The sequence below is a fragment of the Odocoileus virginianus genome, chromosome 18, assembly GCF_023699985.2.
Source record: "Odocoileus virginianus isolate 20LAN1187 ecotype Illinois chromosome 18, Ovbor_1.2, whole genome shotgun sequence".
Taxonomy (NCBI): Eukaryota; Metazoa; Chordata; class Mammalia; order Artiodactyla; family Cervidae; genus Odocoileus; species Odocoileus virginianus.
Window position 1 is genome coordinate 43,348,358 of NC_069691.1, and position 15,606 is coordinate 43,363,963.

Consider the following 15,606-nt stretch of genomic DNA (forward strand, 5'->3'; position numbering starts at 1 on the left):
GTAAATGAAACAACCAGAAACTTGACTTGTGATACTCTACCATGAAGGACACGGTGACATCAGAAGCAGTGGAACAGTTTGTCCCTGTAAATGTTTAAGATTCTTCTATGAATTTTGGTGAATGATTAATAAAACTGTTTTCAAAAAAAAAAAAAAAACAATGACTACATGCACAAGACTATGACCTTCATGAAACACATACAACACATAAAACACATACAACCACGCGTGCACAGCGCCCCCAAGGAAACTTCTATAGGAAATAGCAGATCTAGAGCCTTGGTTCAGGAGCGGGGTAATCCTGAGATTTAAGTCAACAGCATGATCCTAGTTAGCTGCCTATCTTTCTCTAGCACTCAATTCCCACATATTTAAAATAGATTCAGGAACTTCTCTGGTGATCCCATGGGTTTGACCCCTGATTGAGGAACTAAGATACCACACCCTGCAGGGCAACTAAGCCCATGCTCCACAACTAAAGAAAGGCTCAAGCTGCAGCAGAGAGCCCGTGCACCACAATGAAGACCCAGAGCATCTCAAAAAAAAAAAAAGACTAAAAATTAGTAGTCATTCAAAAAGTAATTAAATAGACTTACAGTGTTTTTGTAGATTTAAATGGAATAATGTGCTAACCTCAGCATAATACCAGATTTACAGCATACATTCAGTAAATTATAATAAGTGTCTTGCTTAAATAATTAAATCTTTTAAAAACTTTCCAATGATTTATTGATGGCTTATGAGTGATATAATCAATTAAATCAGGAAGAAAACAGAAACACTTTGGGACATTTTCTCTCAAAATTATAACCACATTAGTAACGGAATGCCTCACTCTTACTTTCACCTGCAGACTCCTGGTACAAAGTTAACAGATTTTCTGAATTGTAATCAGATGACTAATGGGGGGAGTGGATAAAATAAGTTCATTTGAATTCTGTGTAATGATATGCAAATTAGTTATCTGAGCCTGGTGGCTGCATTGAAGCTTGATGTTACTGAAGAATATTATGAAACATGATTTGTAACCAGCCTTTTGGCCTCTTCTGTATAAGGTGGTCATGATTGTAATTAAAGTTAATCACCAGTTATACTGCAGAGCAGGAAATATTGTGATAGAGATGGACTGCGAGAGGAATTCCAGGATTTAATCACTGAATGCTAAAGGATCTATATCAGAGAATGGAGAAAGCTAGCTTCAAAATAAGTGAAAATTAAGGGATTACATGACTCTAACTCCTAGAAGAAGAAATGTATAATGAATTTTGCTTATACGCATAAGTGGAGATTAAGCTGAATAGTATCCGTCACAGTGGATAAAAAGTGGCATTATCTCAGAGGAAATACAGGAAGAGATTTATACAAAATAAATACTCATCAAAGTATCATGGTAGAAGAGGAAAACTAGACACATCTAACAATCTAAAAATAACAAAATGATTAATGAATTCAGGTATAACCTCACCTGGCAAATTATTCAACCATAGAGTGATGCTCTTGGAGACTTAGGTACATGAGTAAGTACTTATGTTTAAATTTCAGATGAAAATCATAATTAGTTTTGCAGATACAGACCTTCCTCAGCTCACATTGGGGTTATATCCCAATAAACTCACTGTAAATTGAGAATACAAGTCAAAATGCATTTAATACACCTCACCTAGTGAGCATTAATACTTAGCCTAGCCTACCTCAAATGTGCCCATAACAATTACATTAGCCTACAGATGGGCAAAACCATCTCCCACGATGTCTATTTTATGACAAAGTGCTGAATATTTTAAGTAATCTATTTATTACTGTACTCAAAGTGAAAAACAGAATGGCTCTATGGGGAAAGAATGATTGTACTTGTATTGGTTGTTTACCATAGTGATTGCATGGCTAATTGGGAACTCATGAGACAGGATTATACTACTTATTGCTAGTCCAGAAAAAGATCAAAATTTGAAGGACATTCCCTACTGAATGCATATCACTTTTGCAGCATCCTAAAGTCAAAAAATCTAAGTTGAGCCATCATAAGTCAGAGTCTGTCTGTACTATGACTGTAATTCTATAAATAATTCATATCTTAGAAATTAAAAATATGTTAGTATATTAGTATACTCAAAGAAAGTATACCTTCTTTGAGTCAGGACTCAGAGTAATATTTTCTCCTTAATTATTTGTATTTCATATTTTTAATAAGCACATACTACTTGATTCACTCTTTATAAATGCAGAATTTTAAATCCTCCATCTAATGTAGTGGGAAATGTTCTACAATGTTGAATTCAATTGAATGCTTCTTTTCAGAGTATCAACTAGAGCTCTTCTGGTGTGGAAAAAAAAATAATTCAACACAGAAAATATTCAATTTACAAAGAAAGATTAATTTGGCCATGTGGACCATGAAAATTGAATTAAGCATTCATATGATACATCTGAAAGTTGTCTCAAATTATTTATACTAAACGCCTAATTCTTTAAAGCTGTTTCTTTTTTTTATTCTTAAAAGAAAATCATAGAAATTCACTTAATATATATGAGACAAAAGTAGGATTCCTAGAGCATTATGTTTTATTTGTAAATGAAATCAAATACTAGAAACAAAACAACATTACTATATGAAAATCTATAAAGATATCTGCTGAATTTTAATTCGACTGAGATGATATCTTTGGGTTATATTTAATGCTTGCAGGGATTGTTATCAGTCAATTAATTATGCCTATGCCCTGGTGATCAAATAGAAGATTTAACAGATGAAGCTGATTACTCTCAAGTGAACTAGGCTAGGCTTTCCTCTGAAAAATTACATTTTTAAAAGTATATGAATTTTATGTGGTGTAAGAAGTTGGAGCTTATTTCCCTTTTGTTGGTGATTGTAAGGAGGGGTAAGGAGGGGTGGGAAGGGACCTGGCGGGTCCTGTAACTACAAATAGGCTGTCAGCTGGAATTAGTACTATTTTGTATGAAAGTGAAAAGTGAGTGTCAGTTGCTCAGTTGCGTCTGACTCTTTGAGATCCCATGGATTGCAGCCAGCAAAGCTCCTCTGTCCATGAATTCTCCAGGCAAAAATACTGGAGTGGGTAGCCATTCCCTTCTTCAGGAGACTTTTCCTGACCCGGGGATCAAACCCAGATCTCCCACATGCTGGTGGATTCTTTACCATTTGAGCCACCAGGGAAACCACTATTCTGTACAGATAAAGCAAAATATGAGGTACCTAAAGATAAGTCCTTGCAGAAGACAAAAATGTAACTCCACATAAATAAAGCAATGCAGTGCTCCTAATACATGATTCAGAAATGGAATACTGAGATGAAGAAGAAGTCACATTTATGACCACCACTAAAAAGTCTGCAAACAATAAATGTTGGAGGAGGTGTGGGAAAAGGGAAGCCTCTTATACTGTTGGTGGGAATACAGATTGGGGCAGTCACTAAGGAAAACAATATAGAGTTTCCCCAAAACCTAAAACTGGAGTTATTGCATGACCCAGCAATCCCACTCCTGGGCACATACCCAGATAAAACTATAATTTGAAAAGATATAAGCACCCCTGTGTTCACAGTAACACTATTTACAATAGCCAAGACATGGAAACAAACTGAATGTCCACTGACAGATGAATGGATAAAGAAGATGTGGTATATACTTATATAATGGAAAACTACTCAGTCATGAAAAAGAATGAAACAATGCCATTTACAGCAACATGGATGGATCTAGAGATTACCATACTAAGTGAAAGTATATTAGAAAGAGGAAGACAAATACCACATCATATTACTTATACATGGAATCTAAAATATGACAAAAATGAACATATCTATGAAGCAGACATAGAGAACAGACTTGCAGTTGCCAAGAAGGAGGTGGGGAAGAAAAGGATTTGGAGTTTAAGATTAGTAGATGCAAACTAGTATATATAGGGTGGATAAACAACAAGGTCCTACTGTATAGCACAGGGAATTATATTCAATAGCCTGTGATAAAACCATAATGGAAAAAAATATGACAAAGAATAAGCATATATATGTATATATGTATATTGATATCAATCACTTTGCTATACAGAAGAAATTAACACAACATTGTAAATCAATTATACATCAATAAAATATTTTTAGTTTAATAAAAAAAGTCATGTTATGGTAAAAAAAACAGAGAGGAATCACAGAAAATTAATCATTTTAGCCTTTATTATTACAGAAAAGTTCAGGGGAAAATATATTCCTTTGGGACAGTCATCTGGAGTGACTTTCCCAGAAGGATGGTATCTTTGCTAGCTATTCCAGCAGCTTCTGAGAATAGGATAATGAAAGCTGCTTGCACTGATACAGACAGCCAATGACTCATAATGTGGGATCTGTCACTTACAAACAATGAGACCTTGGACAAGTCATACGAACAATCTGAGCCTGTTTCTCATCTGTATAATAGGTACAAGGAATTGTGTCTTACAGGATTGCCATAATTAAATTAAATGCTATGTAGAAAACACTTAACACTGGCTACTAGCTAGGCATCGGTATAAGTTTTCTATTATCATGTGACAAATTACCACAAACTTAATGGCTTAAAACAACATTCACTATTAACACACAGTTTTGTAGGTCAGAAGTTCAGGTGAGCTCAGCTGGGTTCTCTGCTTAGGGTTTTGCAAGATTGAAATCAAAGTGTCAGCCAGATATGTTCTCATCTGGAGTTCTGAGTCCTCTTTCGAGCATGTTCCTATTATTGACAGAATGCGATTGCTTACAGTCATCCTAGTTGCCTTTCTGGCTGTTGGCTGGAGGACAACCAGCTCCTGGGAGTCCTTGCATGAGGCCATCTCTCCAGGACCTTAATTCTCTGACTTGAATGGCTATCCACTCCAGTATTCTTGCCTGGAGAATTACATGGACAGAGGAGCCTGACAGGCTACAGTCTAGGGGTCACAAAGAATCTGACACAACTGGGCAACTAACACTTTCACTTTCACATTTTCCCTTCTGGATCAATGGAGAAAATGTGGTGTTATCAGCTTGAGTGATTAGATGAGGCCTGACCTGATCAGTTCAGTTCAGTTCAGTCACTCAGTTGTATCTGACACTTTGTGACCCCATGAATCGCAGCACACCAGACCTCTCTGTCCATCACCAACTCCCGGAGTTTACTCAAACTCATGTCCATCAAGTCGGTGATGCCATCCAGCCATCTCATCCTCTGTTGTCCCCTTCTCCTCCTGCCCCCAATCCCTCCCAGCATCAGGGTCTTTTCCAATGAGTCAACTCTTCGCACGTGGTGGCCAGAGTATTGGAGTTTCAGCTTCAGCATCAATCCTTCCAGTGTACACCCAGGACTGATCTCCTTTAGGATGGTTGGATCTCCTTGCAGTCCAAGGGACTCTCAAGAGTCTTCTCCAACACCACAGTTCAAAAGCATCAATTCTTTGGCACTCGGCTTTCTTCACAGTCCAACTCTCACATCCATATATGACCCCTGGAAAAACCATAGCCTTGACCAGACGGACCTCTGTTGGCAAAGTCATGTCTCTGCTTTTTAATATGCTATCTAGGTTGGTCATAACTTTCCTTCCAAGGAGTAAATGTCTTTTAATTTCATGGCTGCAGTCACCATCTGAAGTGATTTTGGAGCCCAAAAAACTGACACTGTTTCCACTGTTTCCCCATCTATTTCCCATGAAATAATGGGACCAGATGCCATGATCTTAGTTTTCTGAATGTTGAGCTTTAAGCCAACTTTTTCACTCTCCTCTTTCACTTTCATCAAAAGGCTCTTTAGTTCTTCATCACTTTCTGCCATAAGGGTGGTGTCATCTGCATATCTGAGGTTATTGATATTTCTCCCGGCAATCTTGATTCCAGCTTGTGCTTCTTCCAGCCCAGTGTTTCTCATGATGTACTCTGCATATAAGTTAAATAAACAAGGTGACAATATACAGCTTTGACGTACTCCTTTTCATATATATATATATATATATATATATATATATATATATATATATATATATCTCAACTCTAAATCAACTGATTTGTAACCATAATGATCTTTGCAAAATCCCTTTTGCCATATGAGGTAACAGAATAACAATTGTGATTTCTCATCATAGCCACAGTTCCAGATATGAAGTTGGGAAAACTTTGAGGAAAATTTTAGAACTCTGTAAACCATACCCTCAGTAGATGTTAGTTTCTTTGTCTTCTCCTGTGGCTATTTCCAAGAGAAGCAGAGCCCTGTGCTGATTTTTTTCATCTAAATTTTATTCATGAAAATAACACCTCTCCACATAGTTTCTTAAAAATCTGGGAAATTAAGAGCCGGTATCCCAAAAATTCAGGCTGCAGAGTCAAGTGACAGAAATGCTAAACCAATGAGAGCCACTCACAGAGTGATATCAGAAATTCTGAAAAATCTGTAAAATATCTGTTGTAGTCTCTTCAGTTAAATCCACTCATAGGTGTTCACTCCTGAGCTGAAAGCTAAACAAGCCAGTGTCTACATGAGCAAAATATAAAATGCAAAGAAGATAAGGAGTCCAAACAACATAGACACTCCCTAAAAACCACCCTTATTTCTATTCAGTGATGAAATCCATACTCAAGTAAAACCATTCACCTCAGATTGGGCTTCTCTGGTGGCTCAGATGATAAAGAATCTGCTTGCAATGCAGAAAACCTGGGTTCGCACCCTGGGTTGGGAAGATCCCCTGAAGAAGGGAATGCGTATCCACTCCAATGTTCTTGCCTGGAGAATTCTCATGGCAGAGAAGCCTGGTGGGCTACAGTCCATGAGGTTGCAAAGAGTCAGACATGACTGAACAACTAACACACATACACACGTACCAGGACTCAAACATGCAAAATCCTGATTGTGACTTGAACCCACAGTCTTCCAGCTATGATCACACACCTCATCTCAGGACTTAACTAACCTTAGGTTCTTGATGTCTCATCTCAGAAAGAATTCAGTGAGAGACAAAGTGATAGGTGAAAAGTGGAAAAAGTCAGAGAGAAACACACTCCTTAGACAGAGTGTAGGCCATCTCAGAAGGTGAGAGTGACTTGAAATGTGGTGTGGGTTTTTTTATGGGCTTGGGTAATGTCATAGGCTAATGAGTGGAAATACACATGAGTCCAGGAGTTGGTGATGGACAGGGATGCCTGGCATGTTGCAGTCCATGGGTTGAAAAGAGTCGGACACGACTGAGTGTCTGAACTGAACTGACTGAATGAGTGGAAGGATTATTCCAACTATTTAGGGGAAGAGGCAGAGAGGTCCAGGAAATGGGCCACTGCCCACTTTTAGGTCTTTGATGGTCGGCCTTGGAACTGTCACGGTGCCTGTAGGTGTATCATTTAGCTTGTTGATGTGTTTCAACGAGCTATAGAGAGGCTCAAGATCTAGTGAAAGTTGACTTGTCTGACATCTTAGACTGATTTAGTTCTAATCTGTTTATGTTGTGTCCTCAGGGTATGTCATTCTTTCAAAGGTTGTGTCCTGTCCCCTTCCTTTCTGTTTTATAAGTAATAATTGCTTTGGGATTAGTTGAAGTACTAACTCAAGTATCAAAGATCGAATACTTAGTGGAATTAGGGATGCAGACCTCCACTAAGTCAAGAGACCAAGTTAAAATGCACTCCTGTAACTATGAGAAATCAATAAAAGGAATAAGAACCCCTCTTCCAACCAAGGTGCTCTAAATGTGGAAGGTCAGAACCACTGGTAGTGGCTTCCTTGGTGGCTCAGTGGTAAAGAATCTGCCTGTCAATGCAGGAGACATGAGTTTGATCCCTGGTCCAGGAGGATCCCACATACTGTGGAGCAACTAACCCCGTGTGTCACAACTACTAAGCCTGTGCTCTAGAGCCCAGAAACCACAACTACAGAGCCCATGTGCTGTGACCACTGAAGCCTGTGTGCCCTAGAGCCCGTGCTCCACAACAAGAGAAGCCACCACCATGAAAAGCCCATGTACTGCAACTGGAAAGTAGGCCCCACTCTCTGCAACTAGAGAAAAGAGGACCCAGGATGGCTTAAGATAAATAATAAATAAATAACTTATTTTTTAAAAAATCACTGGTAGCCATCTTTCCTACCACATGGAGGAGCCTTAGGGTATGAAATTTATACATGCTTTACGTAGACGTTCTCTATTAATGCTACTCATCTTCATATTAAATCTGGGAATATAATTGGAAAATGTTTCTAATATCTTTCTAATAATACTGGGAATATCTTCAAAGATCTGCTTTTTCTTCAGTTTTATAGACTACTCTCCAGATAGTCACCAGATTATTGACTTAAATTATAGAAGCTTTTAAACTTCCTACTGCAAACAATCTTTTCCTGGTGGTATAACTGTTGGTTTACGTTTTGAATTTGTGCTCAATTCTTTGCTGTGATTAGAGAGTAAGTCATCTGGGCACATCCGATGGTCAGTTGCTTCCCTTGTAGCTCAGTTGGTAAAGAATCTGCCTGCAATGCAGGAGACCTGGGTTCAATTCCTGGGTTAGGAAGATCCCCTGGAGAAGGAAATGGCAACCCACTCCAGTATTCTTGCCTGCAGAATCCCATGGACAGAGGAGCCTGACAGGCTACAGTTCACGAAGTCACAAGAGTCAGACATGACTTAGCAACAAAACCACTACCACCAAACATTTAAGAATTCTTTTAAGATTGAATCCTTCTAAATCCTTTTAAGAAATCTTGTCGGGGTGATGTCTTATGGCAGGTAAAGCAGACCTTCCTAGAAAAGGATGAGGTGCCTTTAGGTGACCCACCAGCTGCCATAATAAATTTCTCCCATCTTTTGCCCTTATCTTTGTGCCTCCAAAACCACCGAGGTTACAGGACACAGCACCTGATAGGGATGTCCACTCAGTGCTGCCTTCCAGGTCAAGTGGTGGAAGGAAGTGATATTGATTAAGTGTCGTTACCACTAGGCACTATCAGAGGTAAGAACACCAGAAAGTTCTGCAATCTGAGGAGCAGTCATAAGGACCACAAAGGTGTATTCACAAGAGATACCCTCAGAAAAGCTCATGCAGTAACGAAGACCCAGGGTGGCTAAAAATAAACAAATAAATAAATAATTAAAAAGTCGCTGGTAGCCAAATCACTTCCTAACTCAGAAGTGAGTCAGCTTCTGAACACAGTCAGATAATGTCCCAACACGTCAGTGTTGGAACACAGAGAAGAAGCAGGAGGAGGTGGCCACCAACCGAGAGAATCTACTAGAGCAAACAATGATTAGCAAGTGGCACTTAAAGAACATATTAGGTGATGGGGAGATTCTCTTTAGAAATATTATTAGTGAGGTCTCCATATTTAAAGTGATGTTAGGATAGTTACAGATTACTGAGACTGAGAAAATGCCAAACTCTGATTAGGGACATGTCATAAAAATGACCTCCTGTAACAGACTGGTGTGTGGCAAAAACACCTAGGTGCCCACAAAAGGATTGGAAGAACTGGGCAACAGGAGCAGGGGGTTCAAAGTCAAAGATGACCATTCTCAAAGCCACACCTGACTCCAAGTCCTCACTGCCCACTTACAGAGGAGTAATTTGTATTTCACACGAGGTACGCTACAAGTCATATGCAACTTGTCTTTAATTACGCTTATTAACCACATAATAGACACTACGTGATTCACATTCTACAGCTAGTGTCTGTCATTTCTAAAAATCCTCAGGAGATCTTGTCTAAGACAAATGACCTGGAAAGATTGTATCTGACTACTATGGGCAAAATTTTGTGCCCAGAAAGGTAAACAGGTCCCTCCTGGAATGTTACCTCTACCATACCCATTTCTGTAGTTAAGCACAGCACAATATTCTTTATCAGCAGATCCTCTAATTTATGTATTGAACTGGGCACCGTTGTGTTGGTCTATGAAAGCACAATTGCAGAATTGAGCTAGTGAAAATTACTTTTGGATCAGTTGGCCTCTGAAAGTACAACAGAAATTGGTCGAATAACTGCTGAGAGTACCTAACTCTTGACTAAATGCACCCAATACCTTGCCTAACCTGTTGGTTCTTTTCTTATATTAAAAGAAGTAGAAATGAAGAATCAAGTAATTAAAGAATGACTAGCTCTCTACACCCATCAATCTTCTTAGCAATTATGCAGCAGACCAAAGGGTAAGATAACATCTAGAGAAAGATCATAAAGAGTCAGACAGCCTGCATGCAATAGAAAATGATGGAGAATCTGTCTCAGTGATTAATTGAGATTACTTCCCCATTTTTCCCTTAAAAAACTGTCATGCCTGAGAAAAATCTTTGGAGCTGGTCTCAGGACATGAGTCCACCTTCTTCCCAGATTGCTGGCTCTTCTTTTTTTTTTTTTTTTTCCATTTATTTTTATTAGTTGGAGGCTAATTACTTTACATCATTGCAGTAGTTTTTGTCATACATTGAAATGAATTAGCCATGGATTTACATGTATTCCCCATCCCGGTCCCCCCTCCCACCTCCCTCTCCACCCGATCCCTCTTGGTCTTCCCAGTGCACCAGGCCTGAGCACTTGTCTCATGCACCCAACCTGGGCTGGTGATCTGTTTCACCCTAGATAATATACATGTTTCGATGCTGTTCTCTTGAAACATCCCACCCTCGCCTTCTCCCAGAGTCCACAAGTCTGTTCTATACATCTGAGTCTCTTTTTCTGTTTTGCATATAGGGTTATCATTACCATCTTTCTAAATTCCATATATATGTGTTAGTATACTGTAATGGTCTTTATCTTTCTGGCTTACTTCGCTCTGTATAATGGGCTCCAGTTTCATCCATCTCATTAGAACTGATTCAAATGAATTCTTTTTAATGGCTGAGTAATATTCCATGGTGTATATGTACCACAGCTTCCTCATCCATTCGTCTGCTGATGGGCATCTGGGTTGCTTCCATGTCCTGGCTATTATAAACAGTGCTGCGATGAACATTGGGGTGCACGTGTCTCTTTCAAATCTGGTTTCCTTGGTGTGTATGCCCAGAAGTGGGATTGCTGGGTCATATGGCAGTTCTATTTCCAGCTTTTTAAGAAATCTCCACACTGTTTTCCATAGTGGCTGTACTAATTTGCATTCCCACCAACAGTGTAAGAGGGTTCCCTTTTCTCCACACCCTCTCCAGCATTTATTGCTTGTAGACTTTTGGTGCTGGGAAAACTGGTCAACCACCTGTAAAAGAATGAAACTAGAACACTTTCTAACACCATACACAAAAATAAACTCAAAATGGATTAAAGATCTAAACGTAAGACCAGAAACTATCAAACTCCTAGAGGAAAACATAGGCAAAACACTCTCCGACATAAATCACAGCAGGATCCTCTATGACCCACATCCCAGAATTTTAGAAATAAAAGCAAAAATAAACAAATGGGACCTAATGAAACTTAAAAGCTTTTGCACAACAAAGGAAACTATAAGCAAGGTGAAAAGATAGCCCTCAGATTGGGAGAAAATAATAGCAAACGAAGCAACAGACAAAGGATTAATCTCAAAAATATACAAGCAACTCCTGCAGCTCAATCCCAGAAAAATAAATGACCCAATCAAAAAATGGGCCAAAGAACTAAACAGACATTTCTCCAAGGAAGACATACAGATGGCTAACAAACACATGAAAAGATGCTGGCTCTTCTAATTAAAGCAACTTTCCTTTCTACCAACACTTACCTCTTGATTATTGACTTTTGAGCAGCAAGTAGCCAAACCTGAGTTCAGTAACAGCAAGAAAACTTAATCTTTAAAAGATGAGATAAAGACATATTTATAGTCTCCTATCCCTAGTGTTTTATTAAACTATAAACTGAAACTACCAAGGGAAAAAATGCAATGAAATTCTAAATGTATTCTTGACAAGCTCTAGGTTAGTAATGTGTCACTTGTTTGGGCAAAAATAATCTACACTGTATTTAGATAACTTTATGGTGGAACTATTTTAGTTAAAGCTTTTTTTGGGAGATGGGGATGCCAAATAAATTTTATAAGATGATATTCAGCATATATGAATATAATCATAAGCTTTTTCTTATTTAATCCACCTACTTGATTTATTGTATGATAATGAACCATCCTTATATCTCCTGAATAACCTTACATATTTTTCTTTTGATATATTACTAGATTTACTTTCTAATATGAAAATGAATTTTACTGGGATATTTGTATCTTTTTTTTTAACAAAGTAGCTATTCACTTAAAAAAAAAACACATTCTGGCATTAGAATTATGCTGGCCTCATGAATAAGTAAGGGTCTTCTATTATTTCTAGTCAGGTACAATTTAAACATAATGAAATTATCTGTTATATATCTGTGAATTCATTGGTTATTGGTGCTTTTTAAAGGGAAAGTCTAGAGATCAGGTTTCTCTTAATTTTGGGTATATTGACTAAAGTTTTTAATTTTCACATAGGTTAATTTTAGTAAATAATTTTCTCCTACATTATAAAATTTGCTATCTAATGTTACAGGTGCTTTTTTTAATTGTCATGTTACTTTTTTTACATATATGGTTTCCTTTCTCATTTTTAATCTTATATGGGATTGACCTTTCTTTTTTCTTAATCATGCTCACAGTAGTTTTTTCTATTTTATATATTTTCAAGAGTTTTATAGTATATCATTTCTACGATTTTTATTTCCTTTCCATTAATTTTAGGTTTTACCATTATCCCTTCTCTCTTCTACATTTCCTTTGATTTATCTTTTTGTTCTTTTTATTAACTTTAAAATGACTGCTAATTTTCTTGTATTTTTCTTCTTTTATGTTTTAAGCTATATGTTTCTTCTGAATATAACTTTTGCTATATCTGTTTCTACATATTTTTAAATTTCCTCCTTGTTTCATGAATGTTGAAGAATGCTAACCATTTTAGGAATTTAGAAATTTATGTTTTAATTCAATTATTATCAAAGAATAAGACCTATACAATCTCTACTTTTTAAATATAAAGTGTTCTTTTCAAGGAAGTACATTATATTCTTTTTAAATGGACATAAGAAAAGTGGGTAATATATACAGTGAGCAAAGAGCATTGCCTGCCATATCAGTAAGTAAAGTATGTCACAGCCATTAAGCCACCAGCCACTTCAGCTGCCACAGGGATGCGCCCTGAGCGTTTAGGATGAAGAAAACAGGATACTGGCTGTACATAAAGGTACACATCAAAGAAATAATTTCAATGAGCCCAGACTCTTGCATCTTCCCATACATAGAAGAGCACTAAATTCATTAACTTAAGGTATCTAATTTTCTTTAATTAACAGTGATTTTTGGATGCTCCAACTACCTGGGTTTTTGCTTTTTGGTTTTTCTTTTTTTTTTTTTGGAAAAACTTCTGTATTTCCTGGTTCCTCTCTTACCTCTTCAGAACAATCCCTCAGTTATCTGTGAGATTATCTTTTGGACTTCAGTCTTCAACATGTCCACTGAATAAAACATAATTCTCAACTTTCAGGTTCTCTATTTTTTTTCAGTTGACAATGAATATGTGCTTTTGCATGCACAAACACACACATGTTATATAGTTCATCAGTGCTGCTTAGTTTTTCAATTTCCTTATCTGTTTTGACATTTAACCCTCAAGTAATTGTACTTAATTTATACTACAATTTGATTTTTTATCACTATCTCTTTACATTTTTAATATATCTTCTTCACACATCCATCCTTTGCTACTAGATGCATACTGGGTTATGACTGTTACATCAATAGGAATTGTGCCTATTATAATTTTAAGACATCTTGGTGCTTTTAAACTTAGAGCTAAGCTTTTCTGATGGAATACTGACATTCTTGCCTTTTCTATAATTTACATCTGCCTTGTATCTCTTAATTAATCTCATTATTTTCCAAATTCTTTATCACTTGGTCTTACAGGGGAGCAGAATTTGCTATGTCAAATCTTGTCTCTTTGGCATACTGATAATCTTAGATTGAGTATTTTTAAGAAACTGCAGACATAGGAGAAACTTTGAGCACTGAGTTGAAGTGACCCTGTAAGAGAAATTTACTTGTCTAAGGGAAATCTCCATTTGTAGGGTGTCTCCCTGCTACACTGTGAAGAGGGAGATGACCTTATCTCTAGAGACTATTATCAGTGGAGAAGGCAATGACTTAAATTTGCTTAAAGATCTTATCCTTGGTTTACTGTGCTTTTCCCTATAACTTCCTATAACTGACAACCCACTCCCAGCATCATTTTTTGTCTTAGTTGAAAATAGTATTTAAGGTGAGGGCTTCTATTTTACTTGAGAGTTGCTCAGTTTTCCCTGGTTTCTCGCATGCATCTGTTACATGAACCACTGACCAAAACCACCTGTCCTGGCCAGACGTGATAGTAACCGCTTGCATGAGTTATCTCACAACAGGAGGTTCTAGTAAGGAACTTGCAACTAATAAGCTACTATCCCCTGGAAGAATTCAGGAAAGGTCAAAAGGAAAGAGAAGACACTAGTTCATAAATCCTATCAACCTCCAGAATCTTTCTCTCTAGAATACACCTCAGCTAAGCAATGCATCACAGAAGGCAATGGCACCCCACTCCAGTACTCTTGCCTAGAAAATCCCAAGGACAGAGGAGCCTGGTAGGCTGCAGTCCATGGGGTTGCACAGAGTCGGACACGACTGAAGCAACTTAGCAGCAGCAGCAGCAAGCAATGCATGTGCCACCAGGAAGGACCCTGAATCAGAATGACTGGCCAGAGACACTCAGCAACTAACCTCATTACCATAAAACCCAGGACTGCAGAAGTTCTCCTGGGTTCCCTAACCCTACTGCTCTCTGCCCTGGCACCCTTTACCAATAGTCTCTTTCTTTGTCAGCACATGTGTCTCCTCGGAAAACTCATTTCCAAGTGTTAGCCAAGAGCCCACTCCTAGGTCCTGGGTGAAGAGGTCCCACTTCCTGCAACATATACATGTTATTAAACTTTTGTTTGTCTTTCTTCTATTAATCTGTTTTGTGTCAATTAAATTATTAAGCCAAAGAACTAGAGTGGAGAAGAAAATTTTCCTTCCCTATAACCTGAACCAAGTTTCCTGTGAACAACACATCACCTGATTTTGTTTTTTAAACTAATATGACAGCCTTTGTCTTTTTATGGAAGAATTTAGTCAGAGAAGTCAGTTTTCAGGATGAACCAGGGCACAGGAGGGAGACTTCCTTTGCATATTTAAGTAGACTGTGTTCCAAAGATATGGAAATTGTTGAGGCTGGAGAACTACCTTCTTATATAAAAAGGTGCTTCTACAGGGAATGCTCCATGAATTCCAATTGCTTTGCAGATTCTTAGAGTCACCATGATTCCCTAGTAAGACTTCTCATCAAAGAATGTTCTTTGGGGAAGAAATTAAAAGCTGAACAGTCTAAGAAGCTGAGACAAAAAGCAGAAGAAAAAAGAAAGTGAGGGATTAGATAATATAAGTCACCACTGAGCCAATTAAGGAGAAAGGGGTGCAGCAGGCTGTCCCAGACAAAACCTATTGGAGGTCAAGTGTAGACAACTAGTACAAGTTCTTGCACAGCTAATGTATCCCCGAGTGTGAAGTGAGTAACCTGAAGAGAGGTAGCCTCCTACCATGCACTTGCCAGTTAA

General features: G+C 37.8%; 1 long non-coding RNA gene across 1 annotated transcript in view; it reads right to left on the reverse strand.

Annotated features, from left to right (window-relative positions):
• Positions 1-15,606, reverse strand: part of LOC139039439 (uncharacterized) — a 102,847-nt gene that overhangs the window by 62,644 nt on the left and 24,597 nt on the right. The gene's annotated exons all lie outside the window — the stretch shown is intronic.